The sequence below is a fragment of the Chenopodium album genome, chromosome 3 (genome assembly GCF_948465745.1).
Source record: "Chenopodium album chromosome 3, dcCheAlbu1.1, whole genome shotgun sequence".
NCBI classification, from domain to species: Eukaryota; Viridiplantae; Streptophyta; class Magnoliopsida; order Caryophyllales; family Amaranthaceae; genus Chenopodium; species Chenopodium album.
In genome coordinates, this window is record NC_137836.1 from 3,960,051 (window position 1) to 3,971,546 (window position 11,496).

The following is an 11,496-nucleotide window of genomic DNA, read 5'->3' on the forward strand; positions in this document are numbered from 1 at the left end:
TTTTCCTAGCCATAGTCGTAGTGCCAGACGCCAGTATTGGCGCCAGGCGCTACAATTAAAAGCTGGCGCCAGTTTCTGTTTGCTGGCGCCAATTTCCCCCAATACCGAGCTAGAAATATGCGTTCTAATTTTGACCGGTTTTTCGTATTGTTTGCTCGATCCTACTTCCTGATTGAATTTTTTCTCACTTTTCTGAAACCCATATGTGTTCTACATATGGACATAACCCTCTGGGAATTCATGCTCCATCTACCCGATTGAACGCTCTGTGCAACAAAGGGTACATCCGAGAATGTTGAATTCACCAAACCATGGAAGCGAGTTTTTTTCTAAAGCTCGCGGTGTCCCATCCACTCGCGCCAACCCTTCACGGTTAGGCTTCCGCGCGGTGCATCCGGACAATTAACCATGGACCCTCTATTGACTAAACCATATCCCGAACTTTAGAGAACTAGAGCCATGGTTAGGTTGCAAACTCATTGCATCATATTGTGCCTACTTGACTAATTGTGCATTATTTGTTGTGCATACTCTATGTAATTTTTCCTAACCGTTTGTTTGACTTGTGTTAAGACTAAATAAACTAATTAATGACTAAAGGACTTTGTTTAATTAATTAATTAATTAATTTGAGCTAATAAATAAACATAAAATCGAGTCATAGTTCCTTTAAGTCAACTCGGATTTTTATTCCCGTATACTGCACAAGCGTCAACTTGTTTTGGTCATAGCCGGAGTTCTAGGAAGAGTTACGAATCTTACAACCTGTGGATCTGTAGCCCCGAGTTTTTTCTTTAATTTGGCGTTGGTTTCATCCCAATCAGAGTCGCAGATCAAAAGTTATGACTAAAATACCACAGTCTGTCCAGTTTAATGCATATACGCGAGGTCTTAACTTAGTCTTTAATCGAGTCTAGTCACATGGTCATGACACGAGTCTTAACGCACCATCTACACTCACTAGTCTTAGCACACACTTTGAGTACACATCACCATGACCATGTCTTAGGTTCATGCATGAGTCGGTTCTTTTTCCGTCATTTGAGTTGGGGGGTACATTCTATTCCTAATTCTTCATATCCCTCCACCTCCATTATCTTTTTCTTTTTTCACATTCTATTCTAATATTTCTTCACTTCCTCCATCCATTGCATGTTGAATAAAGTTTGAGTCAAATAATTAACAATAAATATCCCCAATTTCCTTTTCCATAATACTTGGTCGAGGAGAGAAGGGCGATTAATCAAGGACAACCTCTTTATTCAAGTCTCACTTTTCGATAAACCGATTTGTCAAAAGAGGAAGGCTAAAAGGATAATGGCAACTCAAGAAGAAGTCAATGAGCTTAGGAACCAACTAGTTACCATGACTGAAACACTGAAGCTCCTCACCCTCAAGGTCGATGATCCGGTGAAGCAACAACAAATGAACCTCATGCAAGAAAGTTTGAGGAAGCTATCTAGTGACTATAAATTTCAGGGCATGAGTTCACAAGGGGTCTCGCTGGACAAGAAACTTCTTCCACATAAGTTCAACGCCACTGAAATCCCTAAATTCAAGGCAACAGATAATCCTTATTTTCATCTAAGAGCTTTCGAAACTATAATGAACATTAAGGGTATCGATAAGAAGGTTTTCCCCTCTCTGTTCTCACTATCTCTTGAAACCGTTTGCCAACAATGGTACTTCTCCCTTGACAAGAAGAAAACCTCTACCTGGGAATCGATAGTAAACGCTTTCGTTGATAGGTACAAGTGCAATATTCAAGTTGAAACCGACCATAGACAACTTGAGATTCTAAGACAAAAAGAGAATGAAGGCTTTACTTGTTTCTTTAATAAATGGAGGGAAACTTCCGCCAAGATGATTGAGGTCCCCACCGAAAAGGAGTCTGTGAGGATGTTTATCAAGAATCTTCAAGAGAAGTATTCGAAGCATTTAAAATATCAACACAATCTGAATACTTTCAAGGCCGTTTATGACATCGGAATTGAAATCGAAGACGACCTCGCAAAGCAAAAAGCTACTAACAATAGTAACCACGGTGGCTGGAAAGGAAAGAAGAACGACAATCCTTCTTCTTCCGAAAACGCCCACTCTAGTAACAATGTTAGTACCTTTGATCTCAGTGAAGTTTTAGCCATAGATAACCAAGGATCTAAGAAGCAACTAAGGAAAGACTTCACCCCCATTGGGATGAGCTACGATACTGCCTTCGATCGACTCCATGCCAAAGGACTCATTACTCCCATTGGACCTATTCAAGATCCCGCACCTGAAAAGAGATTGCCTAGTTGGAATCCAGACAAACACTGCAAGTACCATCAAGGTAGGGGTCATACTACTGAGAGTTGTTGGAAGCTAAAGGAGGTTATTGATATGTCCATTTTATATAATGTTTTACCCCCGTCCCTTGGTCGTTATTAGTAGTGTTTTTGGCTCTTTCGGGCCACTTTTATTACTAATTTGTGTGTTCTAGTGTTTTCGTAGTTTTAGTTGTATTTTACAGGAAATTGCACTCTTGGAGCATTTTCCCGGGCTTTATTGGATCGACTACGGAAGCTAGAAGGACACGACCACTTTTGGAGCCCAGGATCGGTGAGAGCCGGTGATTAAGGGCTCGGTAATTGGGATCACGAGGCATTTGGACCAAGTATTCGAGACCCGAGAGGAAATCCGGATTGGGCCGAGAAATCTAGCCCAATCGAAGTCCAAGCCTCGAAGAAGAAGACCGGGCCCGATCGGGTGAGCGTAGGCTCGATCGGGCGCGACACATCAGTAGCGGGCAAGACAAAAAGGCGGGCCCGATCGGGCGGCCCTTCGCCCGATCGGGCGCGTGTTTTCTTAGGACCTGATTAAGTTTAGTTTTAATTCTTGTTTTAGAAAAGGTTTAAATACGATTATGTACGGAATTTTTAGGGGACCTTCTTTCTTAGACTTTCTCTCTCTACTTAGTATTTTTCTCTCTCCTAAATTCTCTCTAAACTTTTGTTCTTAATTCTTCCTTTAATTCCGGATTTATTTTGGTAACGATTCCACTTCTCTTAATCTTAGTTATTTATTCTATTCCTTTAATCATGTCTTATTTTATTGATTTGATTTGTTTAATTTTTAATATGTGTGAGTAGTTTAATTTCTAGGTTTATGGGGATCTAATAAATAATATGAAGGGGTAAATTATTGTTGTTGATTATCAATGTTAGATTAATTTCCTATTGATTGATTTAATGCTCTGTGACTAGATTAGGCCTATCTTTTATGCATGAGTTTGACAATATTGATTTAAGAATCGAGAGATGAGAATTAATGTTTAGGTCTAGTTTCAATAGGCAAGTTAATTTATAAATGGTTAAGTCAAGATTCGAGAGATGAGATTTAATACCGGTAAATTAATTGTGTGATTGTAATACGTAGCGAGAGCCCTTTACAATCTGGTTAATTGATGCATTGATGATTGACTATTATTGATTATTGGTATTGCATGATAATTTCTTATTGGATTGTTTTAATGTTTTACAATTGCGGCTTGTAAAAGTATAGCAATATTAAATTGATGAATCGAGCAGATGTTAATTTGATATTAAAGGCTATTTTCAATAAGAACTTAGATCTAGTAAATTGCGAGAGCCTGTTAGATCTATGTTGATCAATAAATTGCGAGAGCCTGTTAATCATGTTATTTATGCAATGTCAATGATTGGTTACTATGTTTTACCCTGGAGTATTATTTATTGGTGAACCTATGCCCTAGATCCTTTCATATATTGTTTTCTTCCTATTCTCAACCTTAGTAGTTTAGTTTCTTACTTAATTATAAATATTGGTTACTTAAATAATTTAGATTATAATAATTAATTAGAATTAAAAAGACATGTTTCCCTGTGGAGATCGACCCTACTTCCCTATCTACTGTAGTTAGTGATTTAGGTAATTATTTTTTATTAGGGGATACGACTTTACCCTGTCAGTTATCCAACATTTGATTGATGATAACAAGCTTCCAATGCCTCCAGTTAACAAGAAGAGCGAGTGATGATAAAGGAAACAACACAAGACAAGAGGCGAGCTTCAACGACAAGATTTCGTGACCTCTTTTTTCTATTTTTTTTTTATTTACTCTTTCCCCAATAAGTATAGCATAGGCACCTTTTCTTTTCCCATAGATTAATTTTTGTAGATTCTTTCTTTTCCTTTAATAAAAATGAGCATTTATTTCCTTATATATGATCATTTCATTATATTGCATTAAAAAAAAAAAATCCATGTCAAACTAAGCACAAGGTATACCAATGATTTGAGGCAACCCTTGTAGCTACATCATTCTCCTTTCACCCTTCAATTATACATCCTTTCTTCATAAACCACTTTGAGCCTCGTCTAACGATAGACCTTTCTTTTTTCAACCTACATTTACCTAACCTTGGGATTGGATGGTGTGCAACTTTTGCAATTCTAAAGAAGGCTTGAGTGAATTCAAAATATTAAAATAAGCAAAAAATAATAAAAGTGTACAAAAGGGCAAGTGTTCCAATGTCTTTGATGTGAAAATATCTTTGATAAGAACACGTCTTACATTGCGGCTCTTATCGAGTGCTCGGTACCGTGCCTGAGAAACATGAATGCCAAGTGAGTGATAGACCGCATGATCGGGATTGCCCACACTTATTAAAATAAAATAAATGCTAAAGCAAAAGAAAGAGCTAAAAAAGAGTGGAAAACCTCAAGCATGAAAATACAAATATTCAATAGCAAGGTTGCACACCTTGGAGGCTTATCGAGGGTCTTGAGCCTTTATCCCCTTCTTCTTTAAACCTTTAGCCTAACCACGTTACAACCCTTAAAATACCTTATTGAGATATACACACACTTGTGCGAGATTCGGCTAGAGCTACGTTCGGCCTGATTCCTAGCGGATACGTAGGCAACCTCACATTGAGGTGCGGCCGTAATAAAAATGCATTCATATTCACACACTTACACCATGATCATATCAAGGGATCTCCAATGCTCATCCCTATTCACTTAGAGCTAGACTTGGGGGCTTGATCCCTACATCATTAGCTTACCTAGCCTAAGAGTCACCATCATTTGACTCTTTTTAACATTTTCTCCACACACTTAGCTCTTGCGGCCTAACTTTAGTGTCACTATCACACACCGCACAGATACATGACCATATACTTTCCCTTTAGGAACCCTTTGTCATGAAATCTTAACACAACGCTGAAGCATGCCTTATCAACATCACTCATCAATCATAATCATCATTGCATCACAAAGTATGAAGTGCTTAGCCTCCGTGCCTAAGTTACCTAAATGCTTTCATCATTGAGTCAACCATTGAGATAGCCTAGGATGGGTTAATCCTTGCACCTTGAGAGATAGTATCAAATAAAATTTGACTAAGCTCATTCAACATGCACCTTCACACTTCAATTCTTCTTTTCGCGTCTTTCTTTTTCGGGAGAAAGTCGGTACCCTCCACAAAAATAACGGAAAATTTTTGCTTTTTTGAGTCAACACTATGCACACACGGGTCATGAGTCACACGTGTCATTTCACTTTGATTTGAGTCTAACACATGTGTCAAACAGTTTGAGACGAGTCAACCTCGAGTCAGTCAATCATATTGAGTCAAGTTTATGCCTTGAGTCGTGTCAAGTCAATGAGTCAAGAAATGCTAAACCTTAGGTCAACCCTAAGATAATTAAAGGGATTGGCAAAGTTCTATAGTCAAAATAAATACAGGTGCAGCAGAATAGGGAAGACCCTATCACAGCGTTCGGCGACAGAGTCAATTCTTGGCGCCAGAGATATTCCAGCAGCGACAGAGCTCGAAGCCTCTCAAAAAGGTGATTTCGACCTCATACAGCAATTTCGGGTTCCTTGGTACGCCAGTTAGCCCCTATAAGCAATTTTGACATGATTAAGTAGTCAGTTTGATTACAATCACAATAAGTGGTCGACCTGATGAAAGATCGTCTCACTTAGCTTAAAGCGCCTAAGAATTGGCTCATCACGACACCGACATACTGGTTTTAGCAGAAGCAAAGCGAGCTTTAAAGATCGACAAGTGTTGGTCTTCTGTAATTTTCTTCGGAATATTATCGCAACAACTGAGGATGACTTCAAGTAAAGTTATTTTCGACGACATTCGCTAAGATTGTGGAAGTTGTCACTAAAGATTTGAGAAGATAGCACGAGATGGGTGGTCTTCGACGACATTCGCTAAGATTGTGGAAGTTGTCACTAAAGATTTGAGAAGATAGCACGAGATGGGCGGTCTTCGATAGCGTTCGCTAAGATTGTGGAAGTTGTCACCCAAGATTTGAGGAGATAGCACGAGATGGGCGGTCTTCGACGGCATTCGCTAAGATTGTGGAGGGTTGTCACCCAAGATTTGAGAAGATAGCACGAGATGGGCGGTCTTCGACGGCGTTCAATAAGATTGTGGAGGTTGATATGAGAAGAGCGGTTCATGATGAGGCGGTCTTCGATGACTTTTGCTATGATTGGAAAGGTTGTCACTATGACTCAAGAAAAGGCTCAAGATGTAGCAACATTGATCGACAGCGTTCCCTAGATTGCGGAAGATCGTTAAAACAAGCAGCAAGATGGCATTCCATAGATTGTGGAAAGTTGTCAAAAAGCAACTGAGGATTGTTTCAAGAGAAGCAATCTTCGATAGTATTCCCTTGGACGTGGAATATTACCAATGCAGATGAGGATTGTTTCAAGAGAAATAATCTTCGATAGTATTCCCTTGGACGTGGAATATTATCAATACAGATGAGGATTTGTTTCAAGAGAAGCAATCTTCGATGATATTCCCTTGGACGTGGAATATTGTCAATGCGGAGGAGGGTCGTTTCAGGCGAAGCAATTTTCCAAATTGGAAGCAGTTACAGGCGTAGCGGTTTTCAAGCGGGATGGCGTTCTCTAGCTTGCAGAAGGTCATCAAAACAGTAAACCGGCAGCAAATCGGTTACTTTCAGAGACGTGTGCTCGACGGTGCAAGATACGCGTTTCTTAACTCTTTTATCTGTTTAACTAACGTTAGTTTGCAGGTATCGGAGTTACAAGATTGATTTAGGATCGCAGAACGTTCTGAATCATTCTCCGTCCCTATCGCTACTTTGACTTTCGTTTTCGAAACTTACGTTTCTCCAAACTCAGTCAAAGTGGGGGCTTCTGTAGACACCCATTTGTGTCTCCCCAAAACCAAACCCAGTGATGAGTACCTTTCACGTCGAACCATAATCGAATGAAGCGAAAGTGTGGAAAGTCTAGTGTTGCGGAAAGTTTTAATTCTTTTCTCTTCTCTCTGTTTTTGAAAACTTATTTTAAGAAAATAGCCAATCCAATTTGGTTGGTCCATGATATGGGTCCAATAGTAGCGTAGTTGGATGGGGCTTGCAAAGACCTTCCCAACGATATATTATAAGCTCAATTCCGATGAATATTGAGGAAGTTATGGCCAATTTACTAAACTGGGCCCGGTATGAGCTTTATATACGGCCCAATGATCTAGGGGAGGGCCTAATATGATTTATCATTCCTAATGCAATTAGGAATGGTTTTGGTCTTCTAGAATCTTCTAGAAGGTTATTTTCATTCCTAATTCAATTAGCATTGATAAATTGACTTTTGACTTTTCAGAGTTTTAATCAAAATCAAATAGCATTTTCGAGGAAATCATATGATTTTATCCTCCATTACGGCAAATTTATCTGATTTTCGAAAACGCGTTAAAATCAGGCTTGGCGCCTAACCCCAGACCTTGGCGCCTGGAACCAGGCCTGGCGCCTAGCGCTAGCCATTGGCGCCTGGCGCTAGCCATTGGCGCCTGGCGCTAGTGTTGGTGCCTGGCGCCAGTTAGCCAAGGGTGGCGCCAGCTCTGTTTTCTGTGCGTCAGACTCTGTTTTGTTTATTTTATCTTTTTGGCTGATTTTCTCTATAAATATCGTATTAAAAACTCCGTTTTCATTCACCAATTCTCACGAATATTCACCTACAACCAGATTTCATCAATTCTTATTTCAATTCACCAACTCTCGTCAAGATTTTCTTGATTATTCTCCCTCTCTCTCTTTTTCTAAACTAGCCTTTTCTCACATACAAAATTCCGCATTTGCAAGACTTAGAAACACCTAGCCATATTCGAAGTTGCCTTCGCCCTAGACGTGAAAGGTTTAATTTCTGAGGGTTTGGTCCCAAATCTCTATTTCAATTATTTAATTTAATTGTTTGTTTATTATTTTCCTTGAAGTTACTAACATGTGTATTTTGTTATTAGAAAGAGGTACGAGGCATCAAAGTAAGTACTTTAATGGTTTTTATTGATGTTATTATGTAGAAATCATGCTTAGGTTGTTATTATGGTTCCTAATGTTATGTTAGGGTGTTTTGATCTCCCTAGTATCATGTCTAGGATAACTTTAATATCAAGTACGATTAAAAGTATGATGCTTCCTATGTTCTTCCTAATATTTATTCATGTTAGTATCATGTTAGGGTTAAATATTTGATTTTTATTGCTTAGTGACATGCTAGGGTTTGCTATTAATCTTGTTAGTATCATGCCTAGGATTTTACTATTTTTATTATGCTTTAATATTAACATGAAAATGATTATGGTTATAATTGTTATAATTTATGATGATTATGGGTAGGCCTATTATTAGGGCAGGTTCAATCTCTTTTAGGTTGGATTTGTACCTTTATCCCCGAACCCTTATTTGGTTCAAGACCTTATGGAGTTGACGATCTCTTGGATCGTTAAGGGGTGTAACCTTCACCTCGTGAACGGTTTACAAGTTTCTAAAAAACTTGTTGGCGACTCTTTTGCTCTATCTTCTTCCCTTTTGGACGCCACCGTACTTTAGTGTATGATCACAGTGGGGTTCAAGCTAGTGGGATTAAGGCTTGAAATTATTCCCTACACTCGTTTGTTAAATGAGTGACGCAAATGACTTTTTTCATAAAGTATATTCTGTTATTTGTGTCACTTCTTTAATAAACGAGTGACGCAAATGACTGGTTTGAGGAAGGAAATGAGCTATTTGCGTTGCTTCTTAAAGAGTGATTTAAATGACAATATTTTTTTAAATCCACACATTAAAAAAAAACATTATATTTTTTGAATTGTATCTCTTCATATAATACAAATATACAAATATCATAATAAAAATAATAAGTTCAAGTACTAATTTCGACAGAATTTCCTTTGTATTTTGGTCTGCCCATTAATTTGGGAATGATGGCACCTTGTATTAGCAACCTGTCAAATAAGTTTACAACTCGACAATTTTGACATTTTCATCATCAACAACACAAGCCAGACCAACCCAAATGTTGATAAACCAAATGCGTTCATTTCAAGCCTAGAAACTAAAACAAAATAATCCAATAAATAAATGGAATTTGAAGCCAGCAGAAATCAATTTAGGGACAAAATTTTCATTTTCTCTAACACGAACAAGTCCATAATGGAAGTCCAATTCATTTTTCTCTTGCAAATAAACAGTTTAAAGTCACCAGCTCCTGAAATCAAATATAATGGATCAATAAACAATAAACAATCAGAGATGAGAATTAAGCATCAAAGGTGCAAAAAAAATAAAATTCTACAATTATTTAAACAACTACATTACCTTTCCAAGAAAAATACTAATAGTTGTTCCCCTAATTAAACTAAGTCTTCATCTTCATCTCAATTAAAGGGTATCTTTTGCAAAATCTCTCGATACAAAAACCACAAAATATATACATTTAATTTTAACAAAACGACATGGTAAAATTATTTGAATACAAACACTATATCATAGTTTATCTATTCACAACTAAGTATATCATGGAACATTTTTGAGCTACAAAAAAGATGGGAAAGAGCTTCTCTTAGTAGAAGCAGGGGCTTAGTAGTAGCAGGGGAACAAAGAGCTACAAAAATTGCATACATGACCATCCTCTTATATATTCAATGTTCACTAGAAATAATTTTCACCCCTTTAAAAAACAGTAAAATGAGCAGCAAAACATAAAAAAAAAAAAAAAAAAAAAAAAAAATACAGTCAATTGAAGAAAAATCAATAAAATAGTAAAATCAAAACTTAATGAAACCCAAAAATTCATCCGCAAATCTAAAATTCGTGCAAAAAATACAACAAAATAGTGAAATTAAACTAAGTTCATCCAAAATTGAACTCTAAATTCCATCTAGTATGAAAACAGTAAGAACACAGAACAGATCTTACCTTAGTTGAAATTGACTACATAAATTTACCAAAACAGAATCAAAATTCCGTAGAATCGAGTATATATTATAGATTTCTTTGATTTGTGCGCAATATATATTGCAACTGATGAACCCTAAATTCGAATATGAACCCCAAAAAACCGTTATTTAGACATTTGCTTGTAAATTTAAAATTTGTGCAAATAATAGCAACTAAATAGTAGATTAAACTAAGTTAATTTAAAATTTAACTCCAAAGTAAATATCTATGTGGATTGAAGTGTTGAAAAATAAGAAAAGAGATGAAGAGGTCTTACCTTGCTTGAAATCAATTTTGCAACTTCACCAACAATAGAGCAAAAATTCCATATGAATCATAACAAATTGCCACTAATTTGAACGAAAATCTAACCTTCTTGCTTAGATCTGTGTGTAAAATCTGCAATCGTAGAACAAAAAATGAACCCTAAATTCGAAACTCAAACTTAAATTTTCTCACAATTATGCTCGGGAATTTAGGGTAATTTTGCTCAATATTCTGCAGTTGTATTTTGTGAGGGTTTTGGGTCGATTTTTTGCTCGAAAATATTGAATTTCGCCTTGGATTTGCTCGAATATAGGGGATTTTTCCTCACATTATCTTGGATTTTCGAGCAGTGGTCGAATTTCTGGCGGTATTGCTATTAATTCGTTGATATTTTGGTGGTCGAACAACAGCAAAGGGGAATTTTGGGGTTTTATTGATCGAATTTTTGGGGTTTTGATGTTGAATTTCTGGGAATTTTGGGGTTAAATTTGCTAGGGTTTGGAGTTTTGAAGTTTGAATGGCAGAAGGCAGCGAGATTTATTATAAATTGTAATGGTCATTTGCGTCACTCAGTAAAGAAAGAAATGACGCAATTGACTCACAAAGTTATTTGCATCAATTCTCAATGAACGAGCGACGCAAATACCATTATTATATGCGTCATTCCTATATATAAAATCGACGCAAATATAAGTAAGTTGTAATATGTCAAACTTTTGTTTCGCTCTATAACAAATGTGCGACGCAAATTACTTATAACGAAGCCAAAATATCTTATTTGCGTCATTTGTTTCTATGAATGACGCAAATAAGGCGACGTAAATGAGCATTTTTCTACTAGTGTGGCGGAAGAGGCAGGGGTCGCGGTGGAGGAGGATGAGGGGTTGGCCGTGGAGGAGCTCGCACCCATGGCAGCAACTCAGCAGCACCCTCGTCCCAACAGCAGCCCGTGCGA

The 11,496-nt window shown here is 37.4% G+C and overlaps 1 long non-coding RNA gene across 1 annotated transcript; it reads right to left on the reverse strand.

Annotated features, from left to right (window-relative positions):
- Window positions 1–9,354: 9,354 nt before the first annotated feature.
- LOC145610669 (uncharacterized) lies at window positions 9,355–11,167 on the reverse strand. Its single transcript, XR_014106303.1, has 2 exons — window positions 10,552–11,167; window positions 9,355–9,543 (listed from the first exon to the last, which is right to left on the reverse strand). It is a non-coding gene; the product is annotated as an uncharacterized LOC145610669 (long non-coding RNA).
- Between the last annotated feature and the right edge of the window lie 329 nt (window positions 11,168–11,496).